Here is a 22,905-nt window from a genome sequence, read left to right as displayed (position 1 = left end):
GGGCAACGTCAACCGGCCACAAGGGCAATGCTCTCCCCATGAGGCTTTTGCAGGGTAGGTGCTCTTGAGCAAGAGGAGAATGGGAGACACTAAGTTTCCCCAGGACTTGCAGCATTTCTAGGCTCAAAATGCTTTGCAGGAGCCAAGGAAGGATTCCCTTCACACTGCCCGTATCAGAGGGCAGCTACCTCACAAGAGGAATGTGGCAGTTGTGGAACACCACATGGCATGTCCCAGCTGAACAGCTGAGGGGAGGATAATGTAAGATGTAGCAAGGTTTAGCAATTTTGTCTGTAACCCCTTGGGACCTCCTTCCCCCCCCCCCCCCCCCCCCCCCCAGTCCTGCTGCTGCATACACCACCCCATATCAAGGGCACCAACCTTCCCTGCCTGCTCCTCACCAAACTCACAATATCTGGACCCACACCTGGAAATAGAGCATAAAACACCCTGGAGGAGAACTAGGCTGCTGGAGCTCATGCTTGGACCAGCAGCATCGTGTTTCTCTGATTCTGCCTGTACAAGAGAAGGCTCCAGGGAGACCTTATTGAAGCCTTTCAGTATTTGGTGAAGGCACATTATGCCCCGATACTGAATCTTGTCCCAGCATGCGGGCAAGTTCCCCCTCCCTCCAGGAGGAAGACAAAAGCCAAGGCATTAGCCAGGCTTGCACGCACCCAGCGCATGCAGCGCTTGTGCTGACACCAAGTATGGGCATAATTCTAGTTTCACGCTTTCTATAGGCTGAAGCCAGTTGCTTATGAGAGTGCCCATTGGTCAAGCCCAGCCTCGAGGAATCTATAAGTATCACCCCAGTTGGTGAACACGTTGCCCCCTCATTTACTTTGTCTCTGTGCTTGCTCGAGAGAGTAACTCCCGAGCTGCAGCCTTTGCCATTGAGCTTATTATTATTAGCTTCTGTTATACATGCACGCATACTGAAAGCCCGTGCATGGTGCGAAGCCCAGAGGGAGGACCTTCGCTGAGCCTGAGGAGCTCAGCGTTGCTGCAGCCAGCCGTGCCGACCGGGAGAGCCCATTGTACCACCGGAGGGCTGGACTGACCCCCGAGGGTAAGATCTGCCCAGTTACCGGGGAGAAGGGACTTGATCAATACTGAGTCCACGTATTGCCTAGCCCCGCCGTAGCGGGAGAGGAGCCGCCGAGTGCCACTCTGAGCCCTGTGAATCCCAGGGAAGACTAAAGCATTGTTCGTGCCTATACTGCACCGAACCCGGGACCACTACGAGAGTCCTGTTGCTCCTTTAAGCTCGGTAAAGAGAATCCGCCGCCTAACGCAGCCGCATTCTCTCCCCGAGGTTGTTTGCATCAGCCCCGAGAACCGCCGTGATCGGGCCGACCCCCGTAGCTTTGCCTGCTTCCGTCGTTCGAGCCCACCTACCGGCCACCGTCGTCCCGCCCTGCTGTGCGAGCCGACTTTAGAGAGCCGACCCCATGGACCGACCCCGACCAGGACCGATCCCTGTTGTCTGAAGGGGATTGAATATCTTCCACGTGCTTTTCATCCACTAGCACTCAGTTCAAAGTATCCGCGTCAAGCAGAGTAAGCGCTGACGCATAGAAAGATTGTAATATTGCTGCGTATAGCCAGAAGCCGCTCGCGTCCCGCCGAGTCTCCATCTAGTGGCCAAGCGCAGAACTGCACCCTTCGTTATATAAATACAGAAAGGGTTTATAGAGTTCAATTACGTTATAATCATAACACTAAGCCAGTTGTGGAATCTATTTCACGAACGTGCACTAGAACATGTATATAAGTTGGTGATTCATCGGTTATTAATAGTTTGATAATTAATAAAAATTATATGTTCATAATTCATATTTCATATTCATAAATTTAATAACCTCTTCACCACACAGTACTTCAAGGGTGCCTATAAGGCAGGGACAGATTTATAGCAGGGCCTGTTGTGACAGGACAAGGGCTGCTGGTTTTAAACTAAAAGATTCAGACTAGATAGGAGGAAGAAATTGTTTATGCTGAGGGTGGTTGCCAAGAGTGGTGGGACATGCCTCATCCCTGAAGGCATTCCAGATCAGTTTGGATGGGGCTATAACCAACCTGATCTAGAGGAAGATGCCCCTGCTCACTGCAGGGGAGTTGGACTAGATGACCTTTAAAGGTTCCTTCTGACTCAAAGCATTGTGTAATTTTATGATTCTATGGACATGACCACTGAGAGGCACCCTCCTCTCCAATGTAAGGTGTGCCATGCTGGGGACACAGTAGGCAAAACCATGATACTGCTTGAACTGAAAGGCTTATTCCAGGAGTGTCTTAAAGAAAGGCCTGTACTTTACAGCTTGGCATTGTCAGTAGTTAGTGTCCTCTTCTGGCCCTTACCTCTCTCATTTGTCATCTCCCCAGGCAATTTGCAAACCATGTCTGCTCAAGATGGGATGGGTTATCCACTTAACACAAGCAGTCTCCTGACAAAATCACATCAGGACAAATACTGAGAAGCTAGAGCAAAGCTCTCTGGCTTGGAAAGTCTCTGAAGAAGACTCCAGCCCTCCCCACAGGCAAACCTGTGCCCCAAACATTGTGGATACATCTGTGAATGAAATAAAAGGATCAAGGGCTTGGGCACTGCAGCTCTGTGCCAGATGTAAGCACCTGGATAATTTTGACCCAAAGCAGCTCACATTAGCTCAAGTATGGTTCAGGGGTCAGAACAGTCAATACCAGCTCTCAACAAGCAGTATGGACACAGTGACTTGAGTTTTTGAGGCTGTTTAAGCATGGGCATGGCTGCAGAAGCAGGAAAAGGCCCCTGCAAGATTGGCTTGCTGGTAGACATGTAGTCTGGAAGACTTCAGAGGCTAGCATCTCCTACAAGGTCAACCCTTGCACTGACCATGCTGCTCCATGCAGAACTCTTACAGCTGCTCTTTCCTTCTATTAATGCTTCACTTTTTGTGTATTAACTCGAACTTCCTAGCAACCAAGGTCACAATAGAAGGTGTTCAGAAGCTGGACTGAGTATTAATAATTCCTGGAGTTTGATACTTTTTTTCCTGAGAGCCTTGTTAGACACCATCAGGCAGGGTGCTGAGCTGGGATTTCCAAGGGAACTTCAGACTGTTTCCTTTTGTCACAGAATCACAGAATTATACAGCATCACCAAGGTTGGAAGAGACCTCAAAGATCATCAAGTCCAACCTGTCACCACCGACCTCATGACTAAACCATGGCACCATCACTTATTACTCTGGAGAAGAGACCAACCCTCAGCTTGCTACAACCTCCTTTCAGGTAGTTGCGGAGAGAAGGAAGGCCTCCTGTGAGCCTACTTTCCTCCAGGCTGCACAATCTCAGTTCCTTCACAAAATTTGAGCTCTAGGCCCTTCAGCAGTTTTGTTGCCCTACTTTGGACAGAGCTGAGCTGCTCCCTTGCTTGCTCCAATATACACAAGGGGGAATGTTGAAGGCAGAGAATATTAACATGAATGCTGCACCATCTGATCTAGGAAAGATAATGAGAATTTTACACAAGAGGATTGAAAGTCAACCAAGTAAAAAGTATCCTTTGTATTTGTTGGGCAGATCTCATCTCAAAGCTGGTGAGAAGTCTGGAGCACAAGCCCTATGAGGAGAGGCTGAGGGAGCTGGGGTTGCTTAGCCTGGAGAAGAGGAGGCTCAGGAGAGACCTTATTGTTCTCTACAACTACCTGAAGGGAGATTGTAGAAAGGTGGGGGTTGGTCTCTTCTCCCAGGCAACCAGCACCAGAACAAGAGGACACAGTCTCAAGCTGTGCACCAGGGGAGGTTTAGGCTGGATGTTAGGAAGAAGTTCTTCAAAGACAGGGAGATTGGCCATTGGAATGTGCTGCCCAGGGAGGTGATGGAGTCACCATCACTGGAGGTGTTTAGGAAGAGACTGGATGGGGTGCTTGGTGCCATGGTTTAGTTGATTAGATGGTGTTGGATGATAGGTTGGACTCAATGATCTCAAAGGTCTTTTCCAACCTGGTTAATTCTATTCTATTCTATTCTATTCTATTCTATTCTACTCATTCTATTCATACTTTCAGCTTTCCCTTTATTCCTGTTCCTTTTTACTTTTTCAGATGTTAAAGCATGTTATTCTGTTTACATTTTAGCCCATAACTGAGCCACCTGTGTTGCCTGGTTCATTTTTCTGGTTGATATGAAACAATCTTAGGTCCTTCCTTTAGGAGAAAACAATGTTGGTCACTCCAGAATGCTTTCTACGTGTCTTTAAAGGGTTCCTTTTTCACAGCATGCTGGAACTCTGTTGAAGTTGTTCCCATAGCTACTCTTGCTGTATTTCAAACAGGCAATGAACTCCTTTAAATACTAAATTTATTGCTGGTGCAGCTGCTTTAATGATAGTTTTGAAGATTCTTTTGTTTCAAGGTTGAGTGTGTTTCAGGTCACATCCCCTGTGGTTGTGGCAGGCATGCCACTCGCCTGGCTGCCTGGCTGCTCCAGGCAGGTGATGAAGGCTGGGGATACACAAGGCAACTGAGTGAGGAGACACCAGCACCTTGAAGGGGAAAGGCCTGCTGCACAGCATCACAGGATCACAGGATATCAGGGGTTGGAAGGGACCCAAAAAGATCATCAAGTCCAATCCCCCTGCCAGAGCAGGACCATACAATCTAACTCAGGTCACAGAGCAACACATCCAGATGGGCCTTGAAAGTTTCCAGAGAAGGAGACTCCACAACCTCTCTGGGCAGCCTGTTGCAGTGCTCTGTGACCCTTGCAGTAAAGAAGTTTCCCCTTGTGTTGAGGTGGAACCTCCTGTGCTGCAGCTTCCATCCATTGCTCCTTGTCCTATCCCAGGGAGCAAGTGAGAAGAGCTGCAGTTCTTCTCGACAGCATGTAGACAATGCTCTCCTGCTCCTGGGGGAGTTGCAAAGGACATAAAATAGACGGTAAAACAAAGGTCAAAGCTGGTTCCCTTACCCATCTGTGGTGAAGAGGTTATTAAATTTATTAATATGAAATATTAATTATGAAAAATATTATTTTTATTAATTATCAAACTATTAATAACCGATGAATCACCAACTTATATACATGTTCTAGTGCACGTTCATGAAATACATTCCACAACTGGCTTAGTGTTATGATTATAACGTAATTGAACTATCTATAAACCCTTTCTATATTTATATAACAAAGGGTGCAGTTCCGCCGCATGGCTACTAGATGGAGACTCGGCGGGACGCGGGCGGCTTCTGGCTATACACAGCAATATTACAATCTTTCTATGTGTCAGCGCTTACTCTGCTAGACGCGGATACTTTGAACTGAGTGCTAGTGGGTGGAAAGCATGTGGACGATATTCAATCCCCTTCAGACAACAGGGATCGGTCCTGGTCGGGGTCGGTCCGTGGGATCTGCCCTCAGAAGTCGGCTCGCACGGCAGGGCGGGACGACAGTGGCCGGTAGGTGGGCTCGAACGACGGAAGCAGGCAAAGCTACGGGGGTCGGCCCAACCACGGTGGTTCTCGGGGCTGACGCAAACAGCCTCGGGGAGAGAATGCGGCTGCGTTAGGCGGCAGATTCTCTTTACCGAGCTTAAAGGAGCAACAGGACGCTCGTAGTGGTCCCAGGTTCGGTGCAGTATAGGCATGAACAATGCTTTGGTTTTCCCTGGGATTCACAGGGCTCAGAGTGGCACTCGGCGGCTCCTCTCCCGCTACGGCGGGGCTAGGCAATACGTGGACTCGGTTATCAATCAAGTCCCTTCTCCCCGGTAACTGGGCAGATCTTACCCTCGGGGGTCAGTCCAGTCCTCCAGTGTCACGATGGGCTCTCCCGGTCGGCACGGCTGGCTGCTTCTTCACTATGCAGACGCTTCCAGTATGCGTGCATGTATAACAGAAGCTAACAACAATAAGCTCAATGGCAAAGGCTGCAGCTCGAGAGTTACTCTCTCGAGCAAGCACAGAGACAAAGTAAATGAGGGGGCAACGTGTTCACCAACTGGGGTGATACTTATAGATTCCTCGAGGCTGGGCTTGACCAATGGGCACTCTCATAAACAACTGGCTTCAGCCTATAGAAAGCGTGAAACTAGAATTATGCCCATACTTGGTGTCAGCATGAGCACTGCATGTGCTGGGTGCGTGCAAGCCTGGCTAATGCCTTGGCTTTTGTCTTCCTCCTGGAGGAGGGGGAACTTGCCCACATGCTGGGACAAGATTCAGTATCAGGGCATAATGTGCCTTCACCACACCATCAAGGCAGAGACCTTTTTCTGAATAAAAAAACAAAGCCACAAGGAGAAGGAAAAAAAAGGAAAAAGAGGAAAGAAAAAAACCAACTTCAAATAAAGGATTGGCTGCAGCTGTACTGGGTAAAAATCTTCATGGTATACAGACCTTCCTAGACATATGTCTCTGATGGGCTTCTCATAGACACCATCCCATTCACATCTCCCAGTAGGCAGAGCTCTGTTTCAGTGTGATGGGCCATCACTCCTTCAGTCTCTGTGTCACAGGGCTTTTTTTTCCTGCTAACAATAGCATCTGAGAAAGGCTACAGCTCCCTTGTGTTGGGTGCTCTGTAAGCACACAGTACCATTTAGTGTCTGACCTCAAAAAGCTTTCAATTTGCAGATCACAACAAGCTGGGGGCAGGTGTTGACCTGTTAGAGGGCAGAAGATCTGTGCAGAGGGACCTCGACAGGCTGGACAGATGGGCAGAGTCCAACGGCATGAGATTTAACACATCCAAGTGCCGGGTTCTGCACATTGGCCACAACAACCCCATGCAGTGCTACAGGCTGGGGTCAGAGTGGCTGGAGAGCAGCCAGGCAGAGAGGGACCTGGGGGTACTGGTTGATAGTAGGCTGAACATGAGCCATCAGTGCCCAAGTGGCCAAGAAAGCAAATGGCATCCTGGCCTGTATCAGGAACAGTGTGGCCAGCAGGAGCAGGGAAGTATTCTGCCCTGTACTCAGCACTGGTTAGGCCACACCTTGAGGCCTGTGTCCAGTTCTGGGCTCCTCAGTTTAGGAAGGATGTTGAGTTGCTGGAAGGTGTCCAGAGAAGGGCAATAATGCTGGGGAGGGGTTTGGAGCACAGCCCTGTGAGGAGAGGCTGAGGGAGCTGGGGTTGCTTGGCCTGGAGAAGAGGAGGCTTAGGAGAGACCTTCTTGATGTCTACAACCACCTGAAGGGAGGTTGTAGCCAGGAAGGGGTTGGTCTCTTCTCCCAGGCAACCAGCACCAGAACAAGAGGACACAGTCTCAAGCTGCACCTGGGGAGGTTTAGGCTGGATGTTAGGAAGAAGTTCTTCAAAGACAGGGAGATTGGCCATTGGAATGTGCTGCCCAGGGAGGTGATGGAGTCACCATCACTGGAGGTGTTTAGGAAGAGACTGGATGGGGTGCTTGGTGCCATGGTTTAGTTGATTAGATGGTGTTGGATGATAGGTTGAACTCAATGATCTCTGAGGTCTCTTCCATCCTGGTTAATTCTATTCTATTCTAATGTAAAAAGAACAAAGAAACACAATCCCACCTGACTGTGGGAAAAGATGTCCAACCTTCAGTACTCTGCAGACTGTGATAACCTCCCCACAAGGGAACTGTACTTCCTTGCTGCTTAGAATCAGGATGGATAGCTTTGATGGAAGAAATTTCCCAAGGAAATCTAGGCAGGCACCACAGGATGCTGAAGCCATGGCATTTGCTTAAACAAACAGCTGACAGTGGATTGGGTTTCCAAAATGCAACCAAACACCTACTGAGCTTCAACCATCACTAGTCTTTCACTAGGAAACTTGCTCTTGACCTGGTCCCCAGTTCTCAGAGGAGCAATTCAGGCAAATACCAACCCCACCAGTGTGTCCAGCAGTCTCTATTCTTCTGCCCATCCCTATCTTTGTGGCAAGGTAAATGCCAAGTTGTTTCTCATTTTAAAATTAAATTCCTTCTGTTCAATGAGTTTTCATCTTAAAGGCTGCCACTGCCCCATCCCCTCCATCCCTGCTCCCTGTGTCTAAGCAGAGGGAACAGGTGGGACAGCTGACCCTGGTGAATGAAAGGAGAGCACAGTTTAGCTCCCTTCACCCCTTTCTCAACAGCCTGCCACTGCTGTCAGTGATCCCCCAGCCCCTGGGGAAGGGGGATTTGTGTGTATTAGTCACATGAAAGAAAAGAGCCTGCAGCAGGCTGCTCCTGGGCTTTGCTTCTTCTCCAGGAGAAGGGGATGGCTTGCCACTGTATTCCTCAGGCTGGAATCAAGTGACACTTCTTTTTTTGTTATTATTGTTTGCACAAATTGGTTTCTGTGTAAGACCTGACACAGTCATGGCATGATTAAAGAAAGAAATTAATTACAGTGATCCCAGCTGTGCAGGGAAATGAGCAAAGCCAGCACTTAGTAGAAAATGGAATCTTCTGCCATCCAATCTTTGGGGCAGGATTTAGTCTCATTCATTCACCTTTGGACTCATTCATTCACCCTGCATGAAGCTTTACAGTTTGTCATCACAGAACAGCTTTAAGAAGGGCATCAATGGTCCCACTCAGTCCTAAATCACAATAGAGCCCCACTAAGGTGGACTCAAGTTTGCATGCTGGTCAGGGAGCCACGCTGTCCTCTCAGGGATAAAAGCCACAAATTCATGGAATAAAATAGAATAAACCAGGTTGGAAGAGACCTTCAAGATCATCAAATCCAACCTATCATCCAATACCATCTATGTGTTAAAGTGCAAAATGAATGAATATTCAAACACACACAGGCCAAAAGAAAGCAGACCCCCTTATTTTTAGGGAGTGAGGCTCATGCAGTCCAGTCAGAAGCTTTTCAGAGTCGTGTTTTCCCTTTTCCAGCACTGTATGTGCCTGCACTGGGGGAGGGCCATGAAAAAAACATAGAAATGCCACTGTTCCTGCTGTCAGCTCTTTACCCACCTGTTCATCTTTTAGCCCAAACATGCCCACCTCTGACCCCAGTGTGGGACCAAGGCTGCACCCTCCACCCTTCACTCCCCGTGGCAGCTGTGTAAACCTCAAGGGCAGCAGCCGAGGATGGTGCCTCCACTCTCTGGTGGAGCTACAGTAAAAGGCATCTGCAAGGGCTCCAAATCACCAGCCTGATGGTGGGGTCTCTAATTTATTTAAGGTGCACATAGTTTGGCACTACCCCTCTTTGGACCCCATGCCCATCAATCCAGCTGAATTACCTCTCAAGATGCTTTCTCACCACAGGGTGTTAATTTGCTAATTGTCTGCCCTGAGAGAGTCTGGGTTGGATTTCTGGGTTTGGGTTCTGCTCAGCTGTGCTGTAACCCCAAGGGGCTGCCAAGGAACCCTGGCCACTTGCTCTTTGCAGAAGCAAGGATGGGAAGGGAAAGGGAGGAAAAGATGAGATAAACTCCTCTCTTGAATGCCAGATGAGGCCTTGAAATTACCTGGAACTTGCAGGAAGGATTTTTCCACCCTCTGACCATCAGGGACAGTAAATTTCATAGAATCATAGAATCAATAAGGTTGGAAAAGACCTTTGAGATCATCGAGTCCAACCTGTCACCCAACACCTCATGACAACTAAACCATGGCTCCAAGTGCCACATCCATCCAATCCTTTTTTAAACACCTCCAGGGCCAGTGACTCCACCACCTCCCTGGGCAGCACATTCCAATGGCTAACAACTCTCTCTGTGAAGAGCTTTCTCCTCACCACCAGCCTAAACCTCCCCTTCAGGGATGGTGACCTCCAGGGATGGTCTATTGAAACTCTGATTGCTGGAGTTGGACTGATGATACCTGTTGGCAGTTGTGGTATCAGGCCAAGTCTGAAGAGATCAGCAACTTCATCTTCCCATCAACTAACCAGAAATGTACACTCAAAATTGAGCAGAGACTCTATGACTGGGTGTCTTCCAAGAGGGAAGGACTTCATTTCTGCATCCAGGCCATAAATGTTCCAGGTTCAAATAGGCTTTTTCATTCTGGAGCCTGTGCCAACTTTCCACCTCCCTTCCCCATCACCTCCTCACCAGGCAGCGTGCAGGCACGCTCCCCCACCCAAACCCTCTCCAAGCTCAATCAGCTGTCACAGGCCTCACATTCCTGCAGGACTCTGAGAGTTGGCAGCTCTGGACATCTGCTCTTTTCCACTCCCACAAATATGCAAGCAGGTGTGAGGCACCACAACTTTCCTTCTTCCTAGCCTCTTGTACCCAGGCAGGGTGAATGAATGCACTGCCAGAAGGACAAATGATTTGTTCCTCTCTGTCCTCCTCACATCCCTCCAGTGAAGGTACAGAGACTTGTGCTGTCAATATTCTAAAAAGAAAATGTCCTCTTTTTACAGGTTACACATAGCCAAAGAGGAAGTCAGCTTGTGCCCAGCTGCCAACCTTCATCCTCGTGAAACCTGGTGCTGCCAGAGAGCACCAGCCACCTCCAGTGACACCAAATCCTGCTCTGTCTCAGCTTGCTGCATCCTAAGTCTGCCAGATGTCTACCCAGGGTATTACAGCAGAACATTAGCCCCCAGCCACCCAAACATAATCTTTCCATGGCTGGATTAATGCAGAACCTGGATAAACTACAGAGGGCAAAGGGAGCACAACCATATTGTTTTCCCTCTTTTGCAAGTTGATAAACTGAGGCATGAGGGTCTCCCTTCCCTGTCATGTCCTCTTGCCTGCAACCTTGTATTGCTAACATGCATGTGTTGTTCTCCCTGTTTCTTTTCTGTGGTGGCCTTGTATATATGCTTCACAGAATGGTCCAGGCTGGAAGGGATCTCCAAAGGTCATCCAGTCCAATTTCCCCACAGTCATCAGGGACATCCCTAACTAGAGCAGGCTGCCCAGGGCCTCATCGAGCCTCACCTTGAATATCTCCAGGGAAGGGACCTCAACCACCTCCCTGGGCAACCTGTTCCAGTGTTCCACCACCCTCATAGTGAAGAATTTCTTCCTAATATCCAATCTAAATCTGCTCTTCTCTGGTTTGAAGCCTTTGCCCCTCATCCTGTCACTGCAGGCCTTTGTGAACAGCCTCTCTCCATCCTTCCTGTAGCCCCCTTCAGGTACTGGCAGGCTGCTATTAGGTCTCCCTGGAAACTCCTCTTCTCCAGGCTGAACAACCCCAGCTCCCTCAGCCTGTTCTCATAGCAGAGATGCTCCAACCCCCTGCTCATTTTCCTGGCCCTCCTATGGACCATCTTCATCAGGTCCATGTCCTTCCTATATTGAGGGCTCCAGACCTGTACACATCAACCTGAATCAGTTATAGCTTTCAGGAGAGGGAGGGCAGAGCAGCATTGTCTCCAGCAAATAGGTAAGACCATCCAGCTGTGCTTCCCAGAAGCAAGTTGTCTGTGCCACAGCACCAATACCACCACAGCTGCATTTCAAACAGTTAAATAGAAAGCTTGCAGAATCATAGAATAGTGTTTGTTGGAATGGACATTTAAAGGTCATCTAGTCCAACCCCCCCTACATTCAGCAGGGACATGTTGCTCAGAGTCCTGTCCAACCTGACCTTGAGTGTTTCCAGGAATGGGGCATCTGCCATCTCTCTGGGCAAACTGTGGCAGTGTTCCCCACCTTCAGCATAAACAGTTTTTTCTTTCTATCTAGTCTTAATCTTTGCTGGTTTAGTTTAAAACCATCACCCCCTGCCCTGTCACAAAAAGCCCTGCTAAAAAGATTGTCCCCATCTTTCATATAAGCCCTTTTTAATTCTTAAATGTCTGCATAAGTTCTTTCTGGAGACTTCTCCAGGCTGAACAACCCCAACTCTCTCAGCCTGCTCTCATGGCAGAGGGTTTCCAGCCCTCTGATCATTTTTTATGGCCTCCTCTGGACCTGCTTAATCAGGTCCATGTCTTTCATGTGTTGGGGCACAGCACAGCAAATGAGGTCTCAGCAGAGTAGAACAGAGGCAGAATCACATCTCTTGATCTGCTGACCACCGTGCTTTGGGTGCAGCCTAGGATGCTGAGTCCATGTAAAAGCCAACACTGGTTGATCAGCTATGCTGCACAGAGGAGTTGCTCAGATTTCATACAGTCATAGAATCAATAAGGCTGGAAAAGACCTCAAAGATCATCAAGTCCAACCTGTCACCCAACACCTCATGACTACTAAACCATGGCACCACATGCCACATCCAATCCTTTTTTAAACACCTCCAGGACCAGTGACTCCACCACCTCCCTGGGCAGCACATTCCAATGGCTAACAACTCTCTCTGTGAAGAACTTTCTCCTCACCACCAGCCTAAACGTCCCCTGGCACAGCTTGAGACTGTGTCCTCTTGTTCTGGTGCTGCTTGCCTGGGAGAAGAGACCAACCCCCACCTGGCTACAACCTCCCTTGTTCTCCCAGTTTTATTTATTGTTTTTTTAATCCTCCTTCTGTTCCCTTTGGCCACAGATGGCTTTAGCAGAGGCTCCAAGACAGAGGGTGACACTTATGTGTGCAGCACCCTCGCCACTCTGGCTCAGGCCATTGGGGGCACCCACCTGTTCTGCAAAGCATGCCAGCTATGAAGGCTGTTCTGAGTGGGGTCATTGTGGTAGTTTCAGGCTATGCCTTTAAAAGTTTTTCACAGATCTTGAGCAGAAAGGAGTAAAATGTAAATAAATCTCTATTGGGAGTAAAAAGGACAATAATGATAGTTCTAAACAATCCCAATGGAGACATAAGGGACTTCAATTAGTGGTGCCAAAACAATCTCTCTCTCTTTATAGAATCATAGAATCAATAAGGTTGGAAAAGACCTAAAAGATCATCAAGTCAGCCTTTCACCCAACACCTCATGACTTGCTTCTTTGCTCTGGGAGATAATAACTGGCTTCTGCTTGACCTTGGCTGCATTGTTTTGGCTAAGTCTAACATCTCTCTGCTCCCTTCTCTTGGCCCTTTGATGCACAGGGGGGTAAAGGGGGGCAGGGAGGGAGAAGCTATTAGCAGCTCCCCTGATCTTTGGCCAGAATAGAATACAGAATACAGAATTAACCAGGTTGGAAAAGACCTTCAAGATCATTGAGTCCAAGTGCCAGGAGGGGTCCTTGTGCTGTACATTAATTGTAAATCCCTGTAAATATTGTAAATCCTGGAGATTTTGTACAGATTCATTGCATTCCATTGTAGATTGTAGTTTTGCTTGTAAATACAGCTTTAATTTGCTGTCTGGCAAATTTAATGTTGGGGGAGGGGTGTGGAATTTTCAGCCCACCACAGTCATGCAGCTCCCAACGTGTGTGCCCTGTCAGGCTTGAGTTCTGCTGCAGAGTAGCAGAAATGCCCATAGGGAAGCACCCTGAGCACCATCCATGTCGTATCACAGCCAGGAAGCACCAGGAAGTCATTGCAGTGAAAGTCAGGAGCTTTGGGGTTTTAGATCATAGAATCATAGAATCAACCAGGTTGGAAAAGACCTCAGAGATCATCAAGTCCAACCTGTTACCTAATACCTAACACCCAGATAAATTCATTCAATCTGTTGAAAGGGGAGAAATGCTCCTTCCCAAATGATTATGCTCCACAAGGTGATCGAAGCAGCATTTCTTCCTACAGTCAAAAAGATTCTGAGCACTAGAAAACTGTTTGAAGAAAAAGAAAAAGCATTTTAAGCTGCATATTTATACCTGATTGTGAATTCAGTAAGAAAAATAAAGCAAGCAAGCAAGCAACCAACCAAGCAAAAAATACCCAAAACCAAACAAAAACCCCTCCCAACAAACAAACAAACCCCAAACCAAACCAAAACAATGTTGGGTTTTTTTCATTTATTATTTATTTATGACTGGTTTTTACCATGGAGCAAGTGACCAGGGTTGAACCACAAGTGACAAAGCCACTACAATGCATCTTAGTTTCACTCTTTTCCCCCTGCTGTATCACAGAATCATAGAATCAATACGGTTGGAAAAGACCTCAGAGATCATCAAGTCCAACCTGTCACCCAACACCTCATGACTGCTAAACCATGGCTTCAAGTGCCACATCCAATCCCCTCTTGAACACCTCCAGGGATGGTGACTCCATCACCTCCCTGAGCAGCACATTCCAATGGCTAACAACTCTCTCTGTGAACTTTCTCCTCACCTCGAGCCCAAACTTCCCCTGGTGCAGCTTGAGACTGTCCTCTTGTTCTGGTGTTGGTTGCCTGGGAAGAGAGACCAACCCCCACCTGGCTACAACCACCTTTTAGGTAGTTATAGAGAGCAATAAGATCTCCCCTGAGCCTCCTCTTCTCCAGGCTAAGCAACCCCAGCTCCCTCAGCCTCTCCTCACAGGGCTGTGCTCCAGACCTCTCCCCAGCCTCATTGCCCTTCTATGGACATGTTCAGGTGTCTCAATGTCCTTCTTAAATTGAGGGGCCCAGAACTGGACACATTGGAATTTCGAAATATCATCAACTTTCTGAGAAGTAAAGAAGCAAATGCCCCTGTACTCTGCTTTGGTTAGGCCGCACCTTGAGTACTGTGTCCAGTTCTGGGCCCCTCAGTTTAAGAAGGACATTGAAACACTTGAACGTGTCCAGAGAAGGGCAACAAGGCTGGTGAGAGGCCTTGAACACAAGCCCTATGAGGAGAGGCTGAGGGAGCTGGGATTGTTTAGCATGGAGAAGAGGAGGCTCAGGGGTGACCTCATTGCCCTCTACAACTACCTGAAAGGTGGTTGTAGCCAGGAAGGGGTTGGCCTCTTCTCCCAGGCAACCAGCACCAGAACAAGGGGACACAGTCTCAAGCTGCGCCAGGGGAGGTTTAGACTCGAGGTGAGGAGGAAGTTCTTTACCGAGCGAGTCATTCGTCATTGGAACGGGTTGCCCAGGGAGGTGGTTGAGTCATCGACCCTGGAGGCATTCAAGAGGAGATTGGACGTGGCACTTGGTGCCATGGTCTAGTCATGGGGTCTGTGTTGATAGGTTGGACTCGATGATCCTCGAGGTCCTTTCCAACCTAAGTGATACTGTGATACTGTGAAAAGCAAAGCTGTCACCTTGCTCCTTAGCAGACTCTAAAAGGCCTAAACCAAAATGCCCTTTAAAAGTATATATATATTCAATTTTTTTCTCCCCCATTTTCTGCCCAAACCTGTCAATGTTTAATGTAATTTTATTTCTCTGGAAAAAAACACCTCCTTTTGAAGTGTACTTGGCTTTTGGGGTACCTTTTTCATGTTAAAAGCACAGTGACCATGTAAGCCTGCAGTCTAAGCTTTAAACACTCATCCAGGATAAAAGAAGTAGTAGGATGGGGACAAAAAGCAGAGAACAGGTTCTGTGGCGAAACACAGCCTGTGATGTGATTGTATGAGAAAGTAATGCTCTAAAGTAAATGGAACAGGACCAGGCAGTGCTGCTGGGTGCAGGAGGGGTGGAGGGGTGGCCCTTTACATCAGGAAGGCACTAGATGCCATTGAGATGGAGACTAGGGACGATCGGGTTGAATGCTTGTGGATAAGAATTAGAGGGAAGACCAGCAGGGCAGACACCCTGGTTGGAGTCTGTTATAGACCACGCAACCAGGAGGAAGATGTTGACGAAGCATTCTATAGGCAGCTTAGGGCTGTCTCAAGATCTCCGGACCTTGTTCTCATGGGCGACTTCAACCTGCCTGACATCTGCTGGGAACTCAACACGGCAGAGAGGAGACAGTCTAGAAGGTTCTTAGAATGCATGGAGGACAGCTTCTTATCCCAGGTGCTGCGAGAGCCTACCAGGGGCAAGGCTATGCTTGACCTCCTCTTCACCAACAGGGAAGGACTGGTGGGCGATGTGGTGGTTGGAGGGTGTTTGGGGTCCAGTGACCACGAGATAATTGAATTCTCGGTTTTTGGTCAAGCCAAGAGGGGCGGCAAGAAGACCTCCACTCTGGACTTCCGGAGGGCAGACTTTGGGTTACTCAAGGAACTAATTCAGAGGGTTCCTTGGGATAAAGCCCTTAAAAACAAAGGGGTCCAGGAGAGCTGGACCTACTTCAATGAAGAATTGTTGAAGGCTCAGGGACAGGCTGTGCCAATGTGCCAGAAGATGAGCCGCCGGGGCAGACGGCCAGCCTGGATGGTTCATGAACTTTTAATGGAACTGAGGGAAAAAAAGAGGGTGCATCACCTTTGGAAGCGAGGGGAGGCAACCCACAGAATGTTTAAGGATGTTGCTAGGTATTGTAGGAAGAGAATTAGGGAGGCAAAAGCACACTTGGAGCTTAAACTGGCCTCTACTGTGAAGGACAACAAAAAGTCCTTCTATAAATACATTAATAGTAAGAGGAAGGGGAAGGAAAACCTCCACTCCTTGGTGGATACGGAGGGGAACATTGTAACCAAGGATAAGGAAAAGGCAGAGATACTTAACACCTTCTTTGCCTCAATTTTTACTAGAAGGACAGAACGTCTTCCTGACAGCTGGCCTGCAGAGCTAGCAGAAGGAGCCAGGGAGCTGCACAGTTTCCCTATATTACATGAGGCGGTGGTTGGAACTCTCCTTAGCAGCCTGGATCCCCACAAGTCCATGGGACCAGATGGGATTCATCCTAGGGTGCTGAGAGAGCTGGTAGATGAGCTGGCCAAGCCACTCTCCATAATGTTCCAGCAGTCCTGGCTCACTGGCGAGGTCCCAGAGGACTGGAAGCTGGCCAACGTGGTGCCCATCCATAAGAAGGGCCGGTTGGATGAGCCAGGGAATTACCGGCCTGTCAGCCTGACCTCAGTGCCAGGCAAGATCATGGAACAGGTCATCCTGAGTGCAATAACACAACACTTAGAGGATGGCCAAGGGATCAGACCTAGCCAGCATGGATTTAGGAAGGGCAGGTCCTGCCTGACCAACCTGATCTCCTTCTATGATCAGGTGACCCGCCTGGTGGATGTGGGGAGGCCTGTTGATGTAGTCTACCTGGACCTCAGCAAGGCCTTTGACACCGTCCCCCATAGCAAACTGCTGGCCAAGCTGTCAGCCCATGGCTTGGACGGGAGCACACTGCGATGGGTTAGGAACTGGCTGGAGGGCCGAGCCCAGAGAGTGGTGGTGAATGGTGCCACATCCAGCTGGCAGCCAGTCACTAGTGGTGTGCCCCAAGGATCAGTGCTGGGCCCTGTGCTCTTTAACATCTTTATTGATGATCTGGATGAGGGCATTGAGTCCATCATCAGTAAATTTGCTGACGACACCAAGCTGGGGGCAAGAGTTGATCTGCTGGAGGGTAGAGAGGCTCTGCAGAGAGACCTTGACAGGCTGGACAGATGGGCAGAATCCAACGGCATGAGATTTAACACATCCAAATGCCGGGTTCTGCACATTGGCCACAACAACCCCATGCAGTGCTACAGGCTGGGGTCAGAGTGGCTAGAGAGCAGCCAGGCAGAGAGGGACCTGGGGGTGCTGGTTGATGGTAGGATGAACATGAGCCTGCAGTGTGCCCAGGCAGCCAAGAGGGACAATGGCATCCTGGCCTGCATTAAGAACAGTGTGGCCAGCAGGAGCAGGGAGGTCATTCTGCCCCTGTATACTGCACTGGTTAGGCCACACCTCGAGTACTGTGTCCAGTTCTGGGCCACTCAGTTTAGGAAGGATGTTGACTTGCTGGAACGAGTCCAGAGAAGAGCAACAAAGTTGGTGAGGGGCTTGGAACACAAGCCCTATGAGGAGAGGCTGAGGGAGCTGGGGTTGCTCAGCCTGGAGAAAAGGAGACTCGGGGGTGACCTTATCACTCTCTACAACTACCTGAAGGGAGGTTGTAGACAGGCGGATGATGGTCTCTTCTCCCAGGCACCCAGTACCAGAACAAGAGGACACAGTCTCAGGCTGCGCCAGGGGAGGTTCAGGTTGGATATTAGGAAGAAGTTCTATACAGAAAGAGTGATTGCGCTATGGAATGGGTTGCCCGGGGAGGTGGTGGAGTCGCCATCATTGAAGGTGTTCAGAAGGAGACTTGATGGGGTGCTTGGTGCCATGGGTTAGCTGTTTGGGTGGGTTGGATTGGTTGATGGGTTGGACACGATGATCTTGAAGGTCTCTTCCAACCTGGTTTGGTTTATTCTAATAAAGGTTTATTCTAATAAAGGATCTTGATCATCCTCACTGCAGAAACACCCTCAGCATGGTTTTGGCTGAGGTAAGCAACTTGCTCCCATCACTTTCTTAGGCACATTGCAGGGAGATCATAGAATGGTTTGCATTGGGAAGGGACCTTTAAAGGTCACCTAGTCCAAGGCCCCTGCAGTAAGCAGGGACATCTTTAAGTAGATCAGGTTACTCAGAGCCTCATCCAACCTGACCTGGAAGGTTTCCAGGGATGAGGCATTTACTACCTTTCTGGGAAACCTGTGCCAGTGTCTCACCTGAGAGAAGACAGAACCTGACAGACAGCTGGGTGCAGCAGCTCTCCAAAACAGAGGTTAAAAGGCTTCAATATTACCAATGTGGACCATTTGTGGCCAGAGAATTGTCCAATTGGTATTTAATTTACTAATTCAGACAATTTAAGGATTTTTTTTAGAGTGATTTTTGAAGTACTTGCTGTCAGAAACTTCCAAGAACTTGGGTGTGTTATCCCATGCCTCAGCTCCCCAGCTAGAAACTCTATATGGATAGCACTGTACCAGGGTAGGATGGAAATTAAGAGGCACTTTGAAACACTCAGATATCCAATTAATGCTACCTGCTGGACAAGAGACTGGTCAAAACCTCTTTGCAAACATATACCAGATAAAAAAGATTAATTTCCAGCCTCCCAGGGATGTTATTAAAAAACCCCAATAACCAAATAGAAAAATAATGCCATTAGTGTTCCCAGAATCACAGAATTCCAGGATGGAAGGGACCCTAAAGATCACCTGGTCAGGCAACTCTAGGTGATAGACCAGCTGACATGAGATGGCCTAGGAACCTGTCAAGATGAGTATTAAAACTGTCCAATGGAGGGGGATCCGCTACTTCCCTTGAGAGAGGATTCCAGTCTCTGACTGTTCTCATGCTGAAGCATTTTCTTCTGGACTCCCATCAGAATTGCCCCAGGAGCAACTTGTGCCCATTACCACTTGTCTTTTCCATGTGACTCCCAGTTAATGGTGTACTTCTAAAGACACTAGGATGAGAAGAGGAGGCTCAGGGGAGACCTTATTGATGTCTACAACTACCTCAAGGGTGTTTGTAACCAGGAGGGGGTTGGTCTCTTCTCCCAGGCAACCAACACCAGAACAAGGGGACACAGTCTCAAGCTGTGCCAGGGGAAGTTTAGGCTCGAGGTGAGAAGAAAGTTCTTCACAGAGAGAGTTGTTAGCCATTGGAATGTGCTGCCCAGGGAGGTGGTGGAATCACTGCCCCTGGAGGTGTTCAAGAGGGGATTGGACATGGCACTTGGTGCCATGGTCTAGTGGGCATGAGGTGTTGGGTGACAGGTTGGACTTGATGATAAGGAACTGGCTTGATGGCTGCACCCAAAGAGTGGCTGTCAATGGCTCCATGTCCCAGTGGAGGCCAGTGACAAGCGGAGTCCCTCAGGGATCAGTCCTGGGACCTGTGTTGTTCAACATTTTTGTCAGTGACATGGACAGTGGCATTGAGTGCACCCTCAGCAAGTTTGCTGATGACACGAAGCTGTGTGGTGCAGCAGTGTGACTGGTTGACGTTGTCCCCTTAAGAAATGGAATATGGTGGACGGAAGTTGGTAAACGGAAAGAATAATCTAAACTATTTCATTGGTGAAGTGGGAGGAAGCACCTTCTGAACTGGGACAGCAGGAGGGTATACTGGGTTTTCCAGCATTTTATCTTCAGTCTTGCTTCCGCCTCTTCTTTGGGCAGCAGCTCTCTCTGTGCTGGGCTTTCTGCCAAGGCTTCGGCCTTCAAACTGACAAACCTGATAAGGCCTGTATTAACTCCTTTCCAATTAACACAAACTGCTTCTAATTTTTTTTTTCCTCTTTCGCTCTCTCTTTTCTGACCTACTCTGGGGAAAGGGGGGGAGAGAGGGGAGAGCGGAGGTGAGGAACCCCCTCTGCCGAGGGGGGTTACTCTCATTTCTGTGTTACTCTGTTGTATATCTTTGTATATATTGTAAATATTGTAAATTTGTATATATATTCCCCCGCATACCCTACATTGCTTTGTAAATATAAAGCTCCACTGCTTTGCTAATTCAGCTTGTGAGTTTTTTTTCCTTTCCCTTCAATTTTTTTTCCCTTTACCTTACAAGGGGGAAGAGAGGAGGCTTCTTGGCCTTACCCTTCCAACCCACCACAAGCAGACACGCTGGAGGGAAGGGAGGCCATCCAGAGGGACCTTGACAGGCTGGAGAGGTGGGCACAAGCCAACCTCATGAAGTTCAATAAGAGCAAGTGCAGGGTCCTGCATCTGGGTCGAGGCAATCCCAGGCACAAATACAGGCTGGGCAGTGACTGGCTGGAAAGTAGCTCTGAGGAGAGAGACTTGGGGGTGCTGGTGGACAAAAAGCTCAACATGAGCTCTCAATGTGCACTTGCAGCCCGCAAAGCTAATCAGATCCTGAGCTGCATCAGGAGAAGTGTGGCTAGCAGGTCGAGGGAGGTGATCCTCCCCCTCTACTCAGCCCTGGTGAGACCCCACGTGGAGTACTGTGTCCAGTTCTGGAGCCCCTATTACAAGAGGGATGTGGAGGTGCTGGAACGTGTCCAGAGAAGGGCCACAAGGATGATCAGAGGGCTGGAGCACCTCTCCTATGAGGACAGACTGAAGGAGTTGGGGCTGTTCAGTCTGCAGAAGAGAAGGCTCCGAGGTGACCTCATTGTGGCCTTCCAGTATCTGAAGGGGGCCTACAGGAAGGCTGGGGAAGGACTTCTCAGGATCTCAGGTAGTGATAGGACTAGGGGGAATGGAATGAAGCTGGAGGTGGGGAGATTCAGGCTAGATGTGAGGAGGAGGTTCTTCACCATGAGAGTGGTGAAACCCTGGAATGGGTTGTCCAGGGAGGTGGTCGAGGCCCCGTCCCTGGAGGTGTTTAAGAGCAGGCTGGATGAGGCTCTGTCCAGCCTGATCTAGTGTGGGGTGTCCCTGCCCATGGCAGGGGGGTTGGAACTAGATGATCCTTGTGGTCCCTTCCAACCCTGAATGAAACTATGAAACTATGAAACTATCTCTGAGATCTTTTCCAACCTTGTTGATTCTATGATTCTATGAGAAGGACCCAGGCCATGGCTTGTATTGCTGTGATCTGTGGTGCTGGTTGGGCTTAGCCTCTATTGTCTGAACCTAACCCTTGCTAAAACCCAGCTCCTCCTGTCCTGCCTGACCCCCTCTGCAAACCAGAGCCCCACCGGGATTCCAGAGCAGCTCCAGATCTGACTCCCTACTCCTCCTCCTCTGGCTGTTAAAATATTAAACTGGTGTATCTGCAACAAATGCCTCTAGTCTCAGAGAATCTTGGTGGATTTTTTTGTTGATGGAACCAAGCTGCAGCATTGGCAAAAGCAATCAGATCCCCAGTGCGCGACAGCTGAAGTGGTGTCACTCAATGGGCTGCTGTCAGCAGGGTGATTGAGGTGGACAGAAGGGTTGGGAACAGCCACAGGCTCTAAAGGACACAGGCAGGTGGGAGGATGGGGAAATGGGGTGGGCTGGACCAGAGGGTAAGTGATACAAAAGGGGCTGTGACAGCCTGCCAGGATGGGGACCAAACAGGGATGACAAGCAAGCATCTTCAGGGTAGAGAAAAGAAGAGAGGAGAAGATGCATGTGAGGAGCCAACAGGCAACTCAGTGCCAGGGCTGCAGAAGGGAGGTCTGCCCCGAGTGGGGTGAGACAGAAATACTGGTGGAAAGCCTTTAGCCACAGACCCATCATGGGAGTTAAGGGGATGCTAATGCAAGGTGAGCAAAATGAGTCCAGGTAGTAGCAAAGTGAGTGAAGGGAAGAGAATTTAGCTTGATTGCTACTAGGGAGAAGGGAAAAACAGAGGGAGTGTTGCAGAAGAGAATGGGAGAGAGGGAAATGCTCACTTCCCCATACACACATGTACCCACACAGAGGGGTCAGTAGTATAAGCTGCTTCAAGAGCTTTTTCAGCCTTAGCCTTTGCTAAGACTCTTCAGCACCCCCAGGCATATAGGCTGCTTGCTGGACAGCATTTCTGACCACACCAGCTCTTGCTTCTTTGGGGAAACCTTGAAGAGGTGGAAAACAGCTCTTGATGAAGATATGAGCCCAGATAACACCCCTGGGGTGCTATGAAGTGGCAAAGGACTCAGGAGAGGAAGATGAGGAGATCAGCTGCTTCTTTGATGAAGGTAATGTCTGAGATTTACTCTTTTATTTTCCTTTTCTTTTAATGCAATATCTCCTGTGGTGTGAGAATTGCTGGCATTTCTGGCCAAGCCTGGGAAGCACAGGCGAGAGTCAGTGTGACACATCCAGTGCTGTGTGAAGCATTGTAAGGGAATGTAAGGAACTCTGGGCAGGGTGAGATATGACAAGGATGAAAAAGAGAACAGTGAGAAGAGGTACCCATGGTCCAAACAGGACCCCTGACACACTACCAAGTTCCCAAGAATCAGCTCACAGCTATGGTTTGGGAGCATCCTGCCAAAATGCACATGTACAAGCTCATAGCTGTGGACAGACAGAACCAAGGGATCTGTTTGGGTTTCAGGAACATCTTTTTGTAAAAGGGCTTGGTTTGGAAGGGCAGAGGAGTTCTTGCTTGGTGTCCTGTGGGCTGGAGCTCTCAGTTTTACAGGGCAAACCTTCACTGACCCAGGGAGTACAAGTACTGCTGAGGAAGGACTGTTGTATATCAGCAAGGCTTGGAAGGACAGTGTCATCGCCTGGATTGCTCCTGAGGAGCCTTCTTTGACTGCAAAGGGTGCCCAGGTGTGACTAACACCTTTTGGGGGAAGTGACCTTCACATTCTAATTCTCACCTTGAAATAAGTGGTCACCAGCAAGTTTCTCC

This window comes from Melanerpes formicivorus, unplaced genomic scaffold, assembly GCF_026170545.1.
Source record: "Melanerpes formicivorus ecotype bairdi unplaced genomic scaffold, bMelFor1.0.p_v2 SCAF_9, whole genome shotgun sequence".
NCBI lineage: Eukaryota > Metazoa > Chordata > Aves > Piciformes > Picidae > Melanerpes > Melanerpes formicivorus.
This window is presented reverse-complemented; position numbering follows the sequence as displayed.